Source organism: Pteropus medius, unplaced genomic scaffold (genome assembly GCF_902729225.1).
Source record: "Pteropus medius unplaced genomic scaffold, Ma_sr-lr_union100, whole genome shotgun sequence".
In the NCBI taxonomy this organism is placed as follows: Eukaryota; Metazoa; Chordata; class Mammalia; order Chiroptera; family Pteropodidae; genus Pteropus; species Pteropus medius.
The window spans coordinates 5,352,944-5,370,496 of NW_024350397.1; the positions used below are offsets into that span (position 1 = coordinate 5,352,944).

General features: G+C 35.2%; 1 protein-coding gene and 1 pseudogene across 6 annotated transcripts in view; both read right to left on the reverse strand.

Annotated features, from left to right (window-relative positions):
• PARD3 (par-3 family cell polarity regulator) overlaps window positions 1-17,553 on the reverse strand; it is a 616,019-nt gene that overhangs the window by 345,358 nt on the left and 253,108 nt on the right. The window lies entirely within an intron of this gene.
• On the reverse strand, window positions 17,244-17,362 carry LOC120584157 (uncharacterized; annotated as a pseudogene).

Genomic DNA, 17,553 nt, shown 5'->3' on the forward strand with positions numbered 1-17,553 from the left:
ACTTAGGAACATGTGAACCGGAAAATGAACAAAATATTTGGAGACAAGAAACAGAAAGAGTGTGTGATAGGGGGACTTCTGTGTTATTGTTATTGAATGTTTTTCCTCACAGATGTGTGTTGAGCAGGATATGTGCCACCTGTCCATCTCCATGCAGCCAAGAGCCCAACTAGAGTGCTAAGATGCATGAGGGGAGAGACTCCATCTGTCTTCCTCGAGGAAGACTCAAGGCCCAGAACAGGACCTGGAAGAATAAATACAGTTGATGTGCATTGTCCACCATAGTTACATTTTATAAAGTCACTGCAAACCCTGAATTAGCAAAGACTGCACCACTCTCCAAGAGGAATTACAATTAGGTTAAAACCTCTGGTCACAACGTTTTCATGAACTGATCAATACAAAACTGTGTTTATACGTGTTTCCGTTTAAAGACACTTCATTTAATAGAGATTGTTGATTCATTAACATCAAACTCATGGCCAACAGGACTATAAAATTCATGCCTAGATGAAACTTATCTAACATGTATATTTTCTCCATAGGGCACATCACAGACTTGCTGTGCTTAAGAGCATGAAACGGCATTTTATGTTCAGGGTTCTTTTTAAACCTTGATATCATCCAAGAAAGCACAAAAATGTAAAAAGCATGGTACCAAATAGACCATGAAAAGGACTTTTTCACTATGAGAGCTGAAACTAGCAGCAGCGTGTCTGTCCCTTGTTCAACCTCAACTATGAATAGGCAGGCACATTGGTGATTCAATGACATTTGTGGGAACCTCCACAAATAGTGAGGTTCAACTGTACCTTCCTCAATAGGTATTTTCTGAATGAATAATTGACTCATAAGTCTTTAAAAAAGAACCACCACTTCCTCTTCCAGGTTCCTCTCTAGATACTGTTCTCTTGTTTTCTTTCCAAATAAGCAACCATTTAGGGAAAAAATTGGCTGCTTCATTGCTCCCTTATTCTTTAACCCATTATTATTTAGCTTTCTTCCCAGTAGCTCACTATCACAGCTTTTGATGAAGAGAACCATAAAACTCCTTCTTTTTATTAACAAATATTTTTGGCACCGGGTCCCTGGGAGATCTCATGTGTGCAACACAGACCTGGCCTCTGCCCTCATGGAGTCTGAGGTGTCATGGAGAAGACAGATGAATTATCCAGTCCTTTACAGTGAGATCATGGTGCTTCGGGAGAAGCACAGAACACTTACCAGAACACTTAGGAGGGACACCTTCTTAGGAGGACCAGCAAAGACTTCATGAGAGAAGGAACAACTAAATTTTCCCTATAGTCCTTCCACACTCATGTGTCTCCTCTTAAAAAACCTATGCCCACATCTGCATGGGCAAGGGGCTCCTTCTACGGCCTGCCTGTTCCTATCACTGTATTTGCCACACTGTCATCATAATTTAGGATGTGCCTCCCATTAATATACAATCCTAAAGAACAATATCGCACTTTTCATTGTCATGCCTTCAGAGGGGAAGCTGTTAGCAAACATCTGCTGACTAACAAAGATTGAGAGTAAGACATCAAAGCTGAAGTTTCTGATGTTTGTTTTGGTTTTTTTGGGGGTGGTGATAGTGATGTTTGGCCAGTGGACTAGAGAGAAACGAAGAGAACACGTAGGCAAAGGCCAGACACTTAAATTCTAAACAATTAAAAGGACTGAAAGAAATTCAGTATGGCTAAAGTGTAGAGTTAATAATGTGACTGGAAAAAGACAAAGCAGGCCTGGGTGAGACACCATCAGGTCTTATAAATCAGAGGTTCTTAAACTTTAATGTGCACACAATGCACTAGGGGATCTTGGTAAGAAGATTCGGTCATGGAAGACTTGAAGTTCTGCATTTCTAATGTCCCAGTGACAGTCCTGCTGTTGCTCTTGCTAGGTAGCTACTCAGACATGAGTGACAGGGGAACAAATGAATAGGGGCCCAGCCAAGAGACCGCCCAAAGAACATCCTACTGGTACTTAGAGAATCCTTCCTGCATCCCCAGAGACAAAGGAAAGGAGGGTCATAGTCTTAGCTGACCTAATCTGGCCACAAACTCATGCTCAGAAAGTACTGCCCATAATTAAAGCCTCATTATACCATCATTATAATATCATGACTATGCCTGAAAGTTCATGAATCTAAGTATAACAGACTGAATTCTGGGTAAGCATATGCATACTAGGCAAAGTTATATTGCAGCCAGGCATCAATGAAACTGAACTCACTTGCCAATCAGCTAGGAATGTTTTTGGGACCATCCCATCATGGTCCCCAAATATAACACAGACCTCTCCCTTTCCTTGGGTTACAGCTCTCCATCTTCCCTGGCTGTAACCTGTACCCCACCCCCTAGGGGTATGTAACCTCATTTCCGCATGGCTAGCCAGTTTGAGGCTTGACCTCTCTTTTACCTCACACTGTGCTTCTAATAATTAAATATTTCTCATATTCACTGATTTGAAATTCATTTCTTTTTCAGTGAAAAGGATCTAGAGGTGTGTGTTACTGGAACTCCAATCACCCCAATGGTAACACTGACCACTACACTTTAAGTCTTTGAGAGCAAGGTTACACTATGCTAAAAAAATTTAGACTTCATATTTCATAAGCTCTCATCAGCTTGATCTATTCTTTCCCTCCAGTCTTGGTCCTTTCCAACTCATCCTCTAGAAGAACACCCGTAACACCTTTTCTAAATCACAGATCATATGTCATGACTCAGAATTCTTTGTCTAGTGAGGTTACAGTACATCAGATATAGCCCTGAAACTTACCCTCTGTGGTCTGAACAGTACCTCTCAACCCTGTGCCAAAATACAGCTGGAATGACCTAAAGTAACCAGAAGGTCACAGACTCCTCCAGCCCTTTCTCCATCATTCCCCATTCCACCCCCTCTGCATCACTAAGCAGTCTAAGAGGTTCAGACAGCAAAAGTGACATTATGCCTTATGTTAATTTCACTGATTAGCCCTAGTGCTTTCTAGTCTGTCTCCATCATTTTTAGATTCCACCCCTACTTTCAAGCCCAGCAAATGGCACTTAGGGGATGTTTGGTAAAGTGTTTTTGCACAAATAAAAAACACAAGTGAATGTTACTATTCATCTATCTCTATCCTTTCACATTGATTGTCTCAAGTATTATAAGGAGAATTTTTTCAGTGAAGAAGAAACAATTACAGATACTGGGTGTCCAGAGGAGATCTTTAAAAGATATTTCCGCTGGGAAAAGCTCAAAGAATTGATGCTTCACATAATGGTGATAAACTCTCCGGCCAGGAATCTCAACAACATTTACTATTTTTTTTTTCTTTTTTACTATTAACTTTGCAATATTGTCCTTCATGCAGTGTTTACTCTCCTATGAGAATATTTAAGGATGAGCAAATCTAAATTAATTCTTCACATATAATCTTATATGTATTTCTATATCAAATCTCTCATATCACTTTCACTTTACCAATTTAGTTCAACAATCATGTAATTAAATTTTGAAATTATCAACTTCACAAGTAATTTGTCTCTCAAAATTAATGCTGATTATTGATGCACTGAATACATTCTCTAAATGCTCTATGCCCTTCTTCTTTGACATTTGTCTTCAGCATTTTATTAAGGATTCAAGTACCTCAGTAACTGTCAAGTTAACTTTTGATAACCATTATTCTCCCATTCTTTTATTATTATACTCTTCATTCCATAATACTATACAAATATTTAACATTTTCTCCCAAGTGGAATCTGGTGATTCCCTAGTTTTGTTAGTGAATTCTCTACTATTTAAGGATGTACAGATGAAGGTCCTCTAATTTACTACAGTTTATAATTATTTCACTAGCACATTAACCATCACCAACTACTTCATAATGGCAAGGCTTTTTTTTAACTCTCAGGTGTTAAACTTCCACTAGAGTCTCTATACTTCATTTTGCTCATATACAGACTTTTCAACCTGAGCTTGAATCTTCATGGTACTAAAAGCTATATAAGAATGATTCGAAAGTCCTTCATTCAAGACAACTATCTTCTGAGCAGCACTATGTGCTAGGCTCTCTTCCAGTTGCCAGCAGTAAATAATCCTCAAGGATTTTATATTCAGATGATGAGAGAAGGACAATGGATAAACAAATACTTAGAGACTATGTTCACGGTGATCAATACTATAAAGAAAAATAAAGCAGAGTAAAGGATCAGTGCCGCTGGAAGTTGAAGAAATGCTATTTCATACTGGGGAAGTAAGACAAAAGCACTTCAAAAGCATTCAAATAGCTCCTTATCCACTCTTCTGTCTTGTGTTCCAGTTTCAAATTAATTCCTTACCACAGAGCCCTGTACATACTGGCTATTAATAAAGCCACTTGGCACCAACTGGTTGCTCCAAGGCGGCAATAAGACTTCATGGATCTGAAACATATGGCTACATGTCTGTTTATATTACCTTCAAAGTGCAGAGATCTTTCATAGCTAATCTACTCCACTCCTTAAGGAAAGAGTAATGTAAAAGTAAATACATCCTGATCATTTACAATAAACCAATTAAGTCTATAATCACTAACATTTGAGCATTTACTATGGGTCATGCATTGCTAAGAACCTTAATTGATCATATTCTCAGAACAAGGCTACAAAATAGGTTAGATTATTATCTCCCATTATACAGGTAGAGAAACTGATATTACAGGGTTAAGATATCCTAGCAGAGACAAAGTCCAAGCTTCAATAGTCAGGCCACAGAGAACATGCTCTTCTCCAGTGAGCATGCAATCCTAGAACACAAAGAACTTAAAGACAGGGGACTCTGGCTTATTTACAACTTTCTCACCAATATCTTCCATCATACTCATCTCACCATAAAAGAACAGTGAATGCATATTAGCTGAACTCACTTGCACTGAACCTCAGAGCTGGAAAGAAAGTCGTTGTCATTTAGCCAATGACTCATCTGATGTTTGGATCTTTACGATCATTTTCCATGGGTTAAAAAAAAAAAAAAAGGAAATTTAAGAATGAGACAAGTTCGTTCCCTTTAGCTAAGACCAGCAAACAAATGAGGCTTTTAACTTCATCATAATTCATTTTATTATTAGGGACTTGGAGGAAGGAGTGGGGGGTGGCACACTTAAGGGAGGGGGGACTTCATGGAGTCTGTGTGTAAAACTAAATGCTTCATACTATACATATCTACATAAGGAACATTTATTTGGATTAACAGAAATATGTTAGATGTAGGGTTTAATCTATATTTTCACACAATATGACACTTCGGTCTTGTGAAATTAGTCAATTTAGGATAACAACAATTCCTGGCATAATAAACACTATATAAGGGGTAATTCTCCTTTTCTCACCTACACCCATCCTACATCAGGCCTTAACAACAGGTCAGAAACTCAGGTCAGTACTCTAGATCTTCCCATCCCCACCTTGCACCTGTGTCTACACTCTGAGTTCCATCAGTGGTTCTAACTCTTCACTGGTCATTACAGTAGTATTTTGAAAAATGCTACTTCCTAGGCCCTGACCCAGAAATATAGAAAAATGAGTCTAGGATGAGGCTTACGCATTATTTTTACAAGCTATGCGGGCAATCCTAATGCTGCCAAGATGGGGAAATAGTGCTCTAGACTGGAGAGCACTGCATATCGATCCTAAGAAATCCTATAAATGCAGATTCTGATTCAGTAGGTCCAGGGTAGGGCCTGAGATTCTGCATTCTAACAAGGCCCCAGGCAATACCTTGGAGTAGCAAGGCCCTCCTCTGTGCTGTATAGTACGGTAGCCACTAGCCACGCTGCCTATTTAAACTCAGTTCTTCTGTCATCCTTGCCTCATTTCAAGGACTCGGCAGCTAAGTGGGGGTAGTGGCTACCACAGTGCACAAACACATGTATCTCTGAAATTTTTCTATGCGCTGAAGAATTTCATAGGATACTGAATTTAGCATAAAAAAATTAAATATTCATTAATTTTATAGTCTCAGTTTTATTAACTTTTAATCACTAAGAAAGGATAAGATCTGAGGCAGTTCTAACTACTGCTTTCATTTAAACTTTAATTTGAAATTGCTATGTACAGAATAGTTTTTCAGCTTATCAGATATAAGGCAAATAACCTGCATTTTCTAAGCTCTCACTAGAAGTTTTATGTAATATTTTAATGTTTATATTTGCACATTTGGGGAATTACAATACCTGTCAACTCTCCAAAGAAGTAAACAAATATTTACATAAGAATGTTTTTATTAAAGTGCTATATTTGGAACTAACCCACTGGGACAATTCAAATTCTACTATAAATCTGTATATAAAACAGAAATTCCAATAACAATCAAGGGGGGAAAATCCTCTTTTTATTATTTTAAGAAAACCAAACAACTGTTTGGTTGCTTTTTAATTGAGGAGATAAAGCACTTTAATATAAATAAAACATTTCTAATATTTAAGAAGCACTTTTACAACTAAAAAGCCAAGAACTTTATCCATAACTCTGATAGCCTGACAACCAAGCAAACAGAATTCAACCCAACAGTAGTTTCCTAGGCAACAAGGACAGCAAGTGGAAAAAAATGAAAACAAGAAAAAAAAGCATTGCAGCTTTTCCAGTAGGCTTGAAAAATACATTTTAATTGTCGAAATGTCGCAAAGACAACAATATTGAAAACCATTTCATTGAAAATGATTCAGAGCAGAATGCCATTTTCATTATAGCAAATAAGGTATGGGAAAACAGAAAAATTAGATTCCCCTTCTTTGTTCTGAATTAAGTAGGAATGGCAATCAATCTTGTTCAATTGTACAAAATTTATCCACATTAGTATAAATTTCTAATATGCCTCCTTAGTTTTCTCTGCAAATATGACTATACACTGATTCAACATACAAAAGAAGCGAGTCACCCAGGATGATGAGGCAGCATAGGATAAAGTGCATGCCTGTGTATCTTCTGTTACAGAGACAAACTCCCAGGTGCTTAGATCTTAATTCAAACAATAAACCAGACATTTCAAAGCACAGATTAAAACAACACTGGGCTATCCACATTCTCACATGGCTTCGGTTTCCTCATCTCTAACAAGAAGAGCTTCTGTCTCTAATAGCTTTTGATTTTTAGAAATAAGGTACAGAAGGGTTGTTTTGTCTAGAAACATTGCTTACAAAATAAATAGTATACTCTAAGCCACTGTAAAATTTTTTCTTCATAAGATCTAAAGTTTGACAGCTAACCTTTAGAAAATAATATTGGAAATGTCCTACTGCATGGCTATTAAAATGTCTACATTTTACATCAGTTTTGTAACTATGATGGCATTTGTTCTTATATCTATGTCAGGAACATTTACCGGATTAAGAGAAATGTGTTGGATGCCCTTAATCGATACTTTCACACAATGTGTCACTGCAGTCTTGTGAAATAGTATATATATATATTTTCACCAAAATAGTCTTTTCAGTCAAACATATTGTCAGTTTGAGAACTTAGGTGGAATTGATTACGTAATTCAAGCAAAACTACCAATTTAGTAGCTGTAGGCAAATATCACTTAGTACTCTTCTGGTAATTCACTTCTCAATGATTGATAAATTAAGGAAATAAAGAGCAAAATAGGGCTTCTAAGAAAGAATATTTTCATCATTTTTTTTTCTCCTATCTTGTCTACCCACAAAGCAAGATTAATACATTATAGTTCATTCCCCAGAGCCAATAACCTGCTGTTGAACGTCACTGGATCCATGCTGCCGTCATGAATGAGATGCTCCACTGGAGCTGCCGTGGGTATCTGGCTGCACCGGTATGCTCCCCTCTTTGTTACACATATTTTTTCTCATATAATAGCTATCATAATGCAAGGCAAGCAAGTTACAACAGAAAAAGTTGGTAATTCAGAAGTAAATTCCATCAAACAGCAGCATATATGTTAGTGAGTATCTTATTGCAAATTAATTTTAGTTTACTTATATTTGCCTTTCTTTTTCCTTTTTCCTATCTTACTCTCTGGATTATCTTACTATTTATTATTCAGAACACTGGATGTCAATACACTTCCAAAGAAATAAGCTCTTTCAAAGATCAGCTCAAAGAAAATTTAAGCAATATTGCCATTAAAAGAAAAATGAGAAGAGTACATCCTAAAAGAACCTCATGGATAGATGGGCTGAAATTATGCGTCTAGCTGTCAGGAGTCTGACAAAGCTTGTGTTTGTCAGGAAGTTTGCTAAAGAAGGAAATGTTTGAAGATTGATCTTATTTTCCATTCCACATTAGCTGCCAGAAAGCAAACCCAAAGCTTTGTAGGCCTGAACACTATGCAATAGATGGTAGATACAGATGAAATATAAAAATTTTCTTTTCCTTTTTCTTAGTTTTCAACTCCAACCTACGTTTTCCCTTTCCATAATTCTCTATTTCCTAATTGTTGTTTTTATTGTTATTTTTGAGATCAACATACATCCATGTCTACCAGATAATCAAAGCATATATATTGGATCTATAAGTGTCAACTATATATTTATACAAAGGATAGTAAGCTTTAAAGTATCCAAACTAACAGAATATATACAAGTGATTTTTTTTCTATACATCTAGAACTTAGAGTGCAAAAAGTATATGTTGAAGAAATTAACTGGAATTTATTTCAAGCAACAGTCTTCCAATTATGCAGAACATATATCATAATAAGCCTGGGACTGAACACTGGTCTTTCTTTAAGAGAACAAAAATGAAGTAACATTGAATCTTTCAAACCTCTGGATTTCAAAATATCTCATATGCTCTAAAGCAAATTAAGGGTAAAAATTACCGTGACCTAAATGGAGGATCTTTATGAGGGATTAAACAATGATTTGACAAACCACACACTTTTTGTGCTTGCATTTCTAAAAAGAGAAAACAGCAATTCCTATTAGAAAGAAGTAGTATTTAGAATCTTTATAAATTAAGCATAAGATTAATCAAGAATATACTGGCTGTAACAGGGCTGCCTCATTGTCGAAACACATTTACTGAATTAAAATATCAAAAATAAGCATTAAATAATTTTATATGACAGCTAAGTCACAGAAAAGAGTAAAGAACCTTTTCTTCACTTCTCATCAGGCTAAAATTTCAGATGGCTGATGTGTACCATAGCATACAGCCAGAGATGCTACTGCATATCTCAAAAGGGGTAACCAGAAAAAAGGGTTTGGAAAGATAGAAAGTTACAACTCATATTTATGTTCATCATTTCACACATTTATTGTCATAGCCTCTCAAGAATAATAAGAAAATAAAAAGCCAAGTGGGAAGGAGGTTATACACATTTTTAATAAAATCAGTCAAAATCTGTTTGAACATTTTCTTCCCTTATCACCTTTACCTAACCCAGTCAGTGTCTAAACATTGGTAACCTACAGCTCAATCTACCTTTAAAATTCTGTCTCTTTCCTCTACTGATTTGTCGTAAAATTGCTTCAATTCCTCCCAATTGGAATCGTTTGTTGTAACTACCTATCACATTTGTCTTATTCTACTATTTTTAATCAATTCAAAAATGTGACTTGTCATAAAAAGCAGGTTAGTGGTTACCAGAGGGAAGACAGGGAAGAGGAGGTAAATGGGGTCAAGGAGGTCAAATATATGGCAACAGAAGGAGATCTAACTTTGGGTGGTGAATACATAATGCAATATACATATGACGTATTATTAACTGTACACTTGAAACCTATATGACTTATTAACCAATGTCACCCCAATAATTTTAATGAAAAAAAAGAATGAATAAATGTCAAAAAATGTGACTTGTCTGTTCTTCACTCAGGGGATTTCTAAAGCTGGCTCATACCATCTCATGAGAAAAGATTAAGTTTTCACAATTTTTAAGTGGGTTATTAAACTCATTATTAAAAATTAAAGTATATAAACTTATAATTATATAAGTTAAATTAAAAATAAAGACAATAAATACTCAAAACACTTCATTTCCCTATTATTTTATTACATTTTATTAGTATCTATGCTCATGATGTATCTATTGCATCTAAGTAATGGAAATACCATGTAAGGCTGTGCTAACATGTATCTCTTACAAACTCTTTATCAGTGACATGATTGGTAATTTGAAATTGGCCACAGTGAGAGTATTTACACCATGGAGATGGGCTAATACTACAAAGCAAGTCTTTTCTGGTTTTCAGAGATTTGGTTGTTAAACACTTATTAGTATACCAGTGGATCTAGAGAAACCAGACAAATTCCTGGAATCACCAAAGGTACAAGGCATTGTAGGACCCCATAACAAGTTTTTAGTAACAGGACAGACCTACCAGAGAAACAGTTACTTATCCTGAGGGATAAGTCAAGGTTAGCCAGGTAGCAAACTTAACAAACACACTAATATTCTTAGCTGTATTAAAAAATATTAAGGAGCTATTGGAAGTTTTTAAGCACTGGGGGTAGAAGGAAGAGATGTGGGTTTTCAACAATCATTCTTGCTTCACTGAAGAATGGACTGATGGGTTGCCCCCCGAGGGGATGCAGAGACCACCCAGGAGACAAGTCCAGGTGGCTCCACCCTTTCCTGATAATTTAGCAAAAACTTTTGGGCATGCAGCAGAATAGTATTTTTACTTACCACTTAAATGTATGCTCAACTCTACTAATATAAATATTATTAAACTAATACAAGAAATGGTAAATTTTAAAATGAGATAATAAAGATGTGTACAAAGTTGTAATATTGTTTTCATAATTCAATGATTGTGCACCCCACACCGGAGACCACCAGTGTTGCTAGCCCTGGAAGATGAAACGGAGAATGAAAAGCCAAGAGGACCTGGTGAGGACTGTGGGAGCTGGAGCCAGACACTGCTCTGAGGAACAGGAGAGCTCATGCTAAGACAAAGAAAAAACTCTCCGAAACTCGGCAATGCCGGCTATGCCCAGATTCCCTCACACTGTGCCTACTAAAGATATCACGATGATTTGGCACAATTCTCTGGACAATTTCATCAGAGGTAAATATAAAATGTTAAGCTCACTGAGACCAATTTATCCTTTAATACATGAACAAAACAAAACAAAAACCTTAAAACATTAGCTGCCAGTCATCAAACTGCCCTGGATTCCTTTGAGAGGCCCCTACAAATACCAGCACAGTAGTAGCTCTGTGTCCTGGCATCTTACTGAAGGCTACACAGAACTGCCCATCAATACTTCTGGCATCTAAGAAGTGTAAGATCTCATCAACTGTACAGTCATGGTGCCCACAGAAACATTAGTCGTACTGTTACTAAAAAGTTCATCAGAAAGTAAATGGAAAACTGGAATTGGCATGGAAAAACCATGTTGATCAATGCCCTAAGAAAGATTCACGTCTCAAATAATCAAGAATAGACTCGCTACACTTTCAGATATCATTTTGGAAACTGAAATTAGAGCCCAGGATGCTCTTGACTTTAATTTACTTTTAAGCTTAGCAAAATAAAACCAATGGACCCAAATAGTGGCCTTTCCCAATAACAGTTCGAGACTGCTTACAGAAATGACTGATTCCAGATGTGGGGCATGGAACACACCGTCAGGGCAGAAAGCAAGGATGCTACTATCAAAAGCACTCAGGATCTAATTTAAAGAGGTCTCATGACTATAAACATGGGCAATCTGAATATCGATAAGAATAATAATGCAATAAATTGCAACAATAACTATGTTAATGTTAATGAGTTCTTAATGATACTTGTTTTTAAAAGAAAGGTAAAGGAAAAATAAACCAGGAGAGTTAACCTAGAAAATCAACTCATTATTCTGAAAACTGGTAAAGAAAGAGATGGAATTAAGCATTTGGTTTGTCTTTCATACCTCAAGGTAACAAAGAAGTTGACGAGAAAAAATTTCTCTTTATGGAAATATTCTAGCTAACATATGAAAGATAGAATATCAAAATGTTGCAAACATAAAAAAAATAATGGATCTAGCAATAATCACCAATACTGCTAATATCACAAAATGAGAAACAACCGGTCTTTATGCATCTCTTGATGGAACCACATAACACTACCTACAAATACTATTGTCAAATATTCAAACTAGAAGCAAATCAAGACTCTACATCTAATAACTACCAGGATATAAAAAACACAAGGTATATAAGAACTAGATACCAATGGAGTGAATTCATATAAATCCAAACAGGAAAAACAACCCAGTTTCAATTAATGAACTGCAGGGTGTGTGTCACGCAGACACAGACACACACACAGACACACACACAGACGCACACACAGACACACACACACACGAAGAAGAACCTATAGACTAAAAGAGACATATCGAATGCAATGTATGAATTTTCTTTGGATCCTAATTTTAACAAGCCAAATATAAAACCACATTCACAAAACAGAGTAATTTTAATAATTTTATTACTTAGAATTAAGAAAGTATTGTCTTTCTGAAACAGCACTGGAGTACATAATTTTTTATTTTTTTTTTTAGAAATATACACTATTTTCAGAAGAAATTAAATGAGGTCTGGAATTTACTTCAAAATAATCCCTTTAGGGAGAGCATACATGAAACAAGATTGGCCATAAATTGTTAGACCTAAAATGTGGGTATGGAGTTTCATTATACTAGTCTCTTTAGACTTTTACATTTTTGAAAAGTTCTATAATAAAAAAAAAACTTATCAAAAGACAAATGATTTTGCAAACTAAAAAATTATAAAGACAAGTGGAAAATATGCAACGTTAATGATACTAAAGAATGGTCTTTTTTCCCCAATTAAGGTTAAATAAAAATTTTAAAAAACAAAAGCTGCCTAAAGTTGAATATTCATCATAATGATTTCTATAATAATTTCTGTGCTATAGATGAACAAATCTCTTTAGAATAAGCTGTTCTGACTTTATGCAATATTCATTCAGCAGTTCAGATTTGCTAAGTCAAACCTCTTAAAATACTGTATCTCACAAATCAAATGACTCTTAAAATGCAACATGAAATTTAACAACATGATGACTAGTCTAGATGTGGCCTAAACCCCATTTACTTAAATGCACCTTGACTTTGGAAAGGTAAGTAACAAATACTAGTCTGATTTCTTCCATTTTTCAGAAAGATGAAGCACATTTCATCATAGTCAAGTAATAGATATAAAACAGTTGCATTTTACCCAGAGATAGATAGCTAGTAGATCTTTTTGAAAAATAATGCAAAAAGCAATGAAGTGATATACTACTGGTAATAGTGAAGAAATGTGAAAATTATTCTTATATTATTTTGATGTCCTTAAAGTACATTGTGAAAAGATGTTCAAAAAGGTATTTACCATTAAAAGTAGATGAGCAGACAGAAAAAAAAAACCACAAAATTTTCAAATAGAAGTAGCATAAAAAGCTAGAAAGCTTGAAACCCATAGGAACTGAAAGCAAATTATAAAAGCAGTCAGATGTGGATAGAGAGATTTCACTATTAAATTAATCTAATTAATAACTCCCTTAAAAAGTCTGTTTTTGTGTGTATAGCACTTGTATGGTGTGTGGGTATTTATTTCAAGAACAGAGTTTATGAAAATAAATCAAGAAAAAAACCTGAAAAATACATTTTATTAGAAACAATATATGGATCATGTTGAAAACTTGTCTCATTAGCTTTATAAACAATATCTTCATGCCATATGGTATTCTTTAATATTGCTATGAATATTTGAAGTAAAGAAGCCTATATCAAAACTCAGTTTTCAGTCAATAAATAAGGATAATACTTGTGAATATATAAAAATAAAGGCAAGAAATCACTGTAAAACAGACACACAGACCCACACACAGATGCACACCTTCTCTAGACGCTGTTAGCACACCACAGTCATGACAATTCTGACTCTTGCATAAGAAAGCAGATTACACTTATCAACACTTTCATTATCAATGATGGTAAAGCATCAGTTACTATAGATGAGGAAAGAGAATCAAGGTCTACAATCAGCCAAGTCCCTGATAATAAAATTGTGTCCCCAGCAATTATTCGATTTGTCTAGTTCAAAACGTTTTTAATTTCTATTTTTTCTCTGTTTTTAAAGTTGATAAGGAATAATAACCACAACTATGAAATTATTAAAGCTGAATCAAACTTCTCTCCTGGAACAATCGAGTCTTGTATCAAGATCTTAACAAAAATGCAGCAATTTAGTATGTCTTGATAATAAAGGAAGAGAATGAAGATGGATGACATAACTATAAAGCAGAGAGCAATCACTTTAGATGTGCTGTCAGTAGATATTTTTTCTAATTAACGATCTCAATTTTTTATGCACTAATAGAGTATTGCATTGGCCATTGATCAAGCATATACAATTGAGTATATAGATTTAGAAGGTTATTTGTGAGGTTTCCACATACATTTACAATCTTGGAGAAAGTACAAAAATTTAAAAATATATAAAATTGTGTTCAGTGTGGAAAAAAAAAATTCCTACTAAAAGAATGCTAGTAGATTGGCAAATAAAATTAAAAGACCGGGTATACCTTTGAACTTGGATATGTTGAATGTTATATTCAATAGATATGAATAGTCTTATCAAGTTACATTATCTAGAACCTGAATTGAATTGAAAAGACTGTCTTCCCCTCTAAAGCAACTCTGACCAAGTCCATGCTTTATTCCCTTCCTCTTGATACACTGCCAGTGTCTCATGGGGCTGAGAGGAAAAGAGAGTACACTTCTGGCATGCGAAGCAGTGAGCCAGCTGCTGTAAGCATAGAGGGATGAAGATGTGATTCTTGTTTTATAATAATAACTTACGTTCTAGAGGGGTAAGTAGCTACACAATAAAGCAGAATATAAAAACACACAAAAATAGAAGGAGTGCTATATTTAAGAAATTTTTATTCTAAAAGCTTTATAAATGCCCAAGAATTCACTTCCTTACAATCAAAAGAGAAAAACAAGGTAAAATAATACAAATAAAAGGTGAATATGTTCAGGAAGACTGATTAGAATTAGTCTTTAGTCACTTTCTAAAGCCTCTGCTAAAAACAGAATTATTAGAAACTTCTAAAATAACTCAAAAACGGGAACTGATATAGAGGTTCAAGACTGAAAATTGCATACAATATTTACAAATTCCATCAACTCATATAATCATCCTACAAGTCATTGTTCACATCCTTATAGAAAGGTCTAGACTATAACTAAACATCTACAATCACTTCTGAAAGCTTAAAAAACAAATAAAACAAATCATAAAGAAGAGACGAGAAGAGCAAATAACAGAGTACATATAAGAAATTAAAACTATCCAATGTTTTTAGTATTCATAAGTTGTATATAACTTTTATAACAAATTTATATTTATAAGCATAAATCGATACCTATTATGAAAATTCATTTTAATTATGTAAAAAGATAAATATCAACCAAATTTGTTACCACAGATTTTTATCAAGCAAACAGAATTATATAATAATGACTAGAGTTTTATTTTTATAAATATTATTCCATCTGGCTCATCTTAAAAAAAAAAAGTTTCAAAGAAATACTAATGATAGTAATGAAGTGTTTGGTCCCACTATTCATTACCTTACCTACCAAAGGACTTAAATCAAAATGACCAAAAAAAAAAAAACCATCACACGAATGTTGCTGGGTCACATGCTCATTGCCATACCCAGAGTCACCTGATCAGGGAAGACAGCACCATCACACATAAAGTAATGGAAGTAGTACTTTTTTTCACACTACTCTACGATATTAAAATATAGCTATATAATGGTAGGGAAAAGAGTGGCCCGCAAAGTTGTCCACGTCCTAATGCCTGGAACCTGCCATGGCACCTTACATGGAAAAAGGACTTTGCATATATGATTAAGGTAAAGACTTTGGCATTAGGAGATTATCTTGAACTATCCAAGTGGGCCCAATATAATCACATGAGTCTTTAAAAATGGAAAAGGAGGGCAGAAGAGAAGGTGATGTAACTGTAGAAGAAGGATCAAAGAGAAGCAAGGTTGCAGACGGAGGAAGGGGCCATGAGCCAAGGAACACAGGCAGCCTCCAGAAGTTGAAAAAGGCAAGGCAATGAGTTCTCCCCTAGGGCCCTCAGAAAGGAGCACAGCCCTACCAGCCTCTGGATCTCAGCTCGGTGAGATCTCTATGGGATGCTGACTTACAAAACTGTAATAAATTTGTGTTGTTCTAAGCCACTAAAGTTTATGGTAATTTGTTATAGCAGGAATATAAAACTAATACATACATAGGGTTAGGGTTAGGGTTAGGAAATGGGTTAGGGTTCAGAATTAGGGGTGAGGGGAGAACGAATACATATATATAAACATACATATACACACAGAGAAAATACACTCTGCTTCTCAAAACTGGGGATAGGTAAACTATGTATTAACTCCGATTAAGTTTCTAATTTTGAAGAGAAAAGGAGGCAGCTCTTAGATAAAAGAGAGAAACGAGGAAGGCAGACTGGTAACTTCCCTGGCCGAAGCGCAGATGGCAGGTCCATGAGTACCCCTGCCCGCCTGGCTCCACTCACCTCCTCAGAAATGATGCATGATTCTCCCAAGCCTTAACCAGGGGTCCTAGACCCGTATTCAGAATTCAGTGCAGTTTTGTTCTAGGATTTTTGATTTATCAGTGACATTGTTTCTGCCTCCCATTTCCAATTCCCTTACTCTAGTCATAAAAGAATGGCTATTATCAAACATTAGTAGTTGCATACTATTTATGCAAACTGATCACCAGCTGGTTTTGCTGTTCTAAGTCATAAATCTTTAGGCTGTAACATCCCTGCCAAGCAATAGAATTATCTTTTCCAATGCATTAACACAAATTCTATATTTAAAATAAGTACTTCTCAAGCTGATTTAAATAACAAATTAACCAATGGATCAGCCGTGGCACAAGCTGACATTTTAATTAAATGTGATGATAGGCTGAGTAACCTAGCAGTGATCTGAGATGCCCTTTGGTTACTTTTTCCACATTATAGCTGGTCTGAGGCTTCCAAGACTGGTCCAGCTTTAATTTTACATCTTAAACATAGGAGTCATCTTTATAAAATAATTTATTTTCCTAAAGTTATATGCTACTTCTATACTCCTTCCATATACAGCCTCACTAATTATCAGCTATATGTATATACTTATATACTTACAACATATATATGTTTTTAAATTTTTACTTTTTTCTTTTTACAGATTGTAAGGACCTTGTCAGCTTATAATCTTCTATTTTTTTTATTTTTTATGCCTACAGTACTTGGTCTTCCTAGGTGGCTTCCCATCCAAGTACTAACCAGGCCCAATCCTGCTTAGCTTCCAAGATCAGACGGGATCGGGTTTGTCCAGGGTAGCATGGCCATAGCTAGATTCTTTATTAAGGAGAACTATTTGCTGATATGCAGGCAATAAATTGATAGATATAATTAATTTATAAGTCAATATAAATGAATTTAGTAAATACAAAATAACATAATGAATTAATACACTGATTTAAAGTTATTTTTCTTTAAAATGTGGTCCTCGCGGAGACAAGTAGTTGTCAGTTCCAGGGAAAA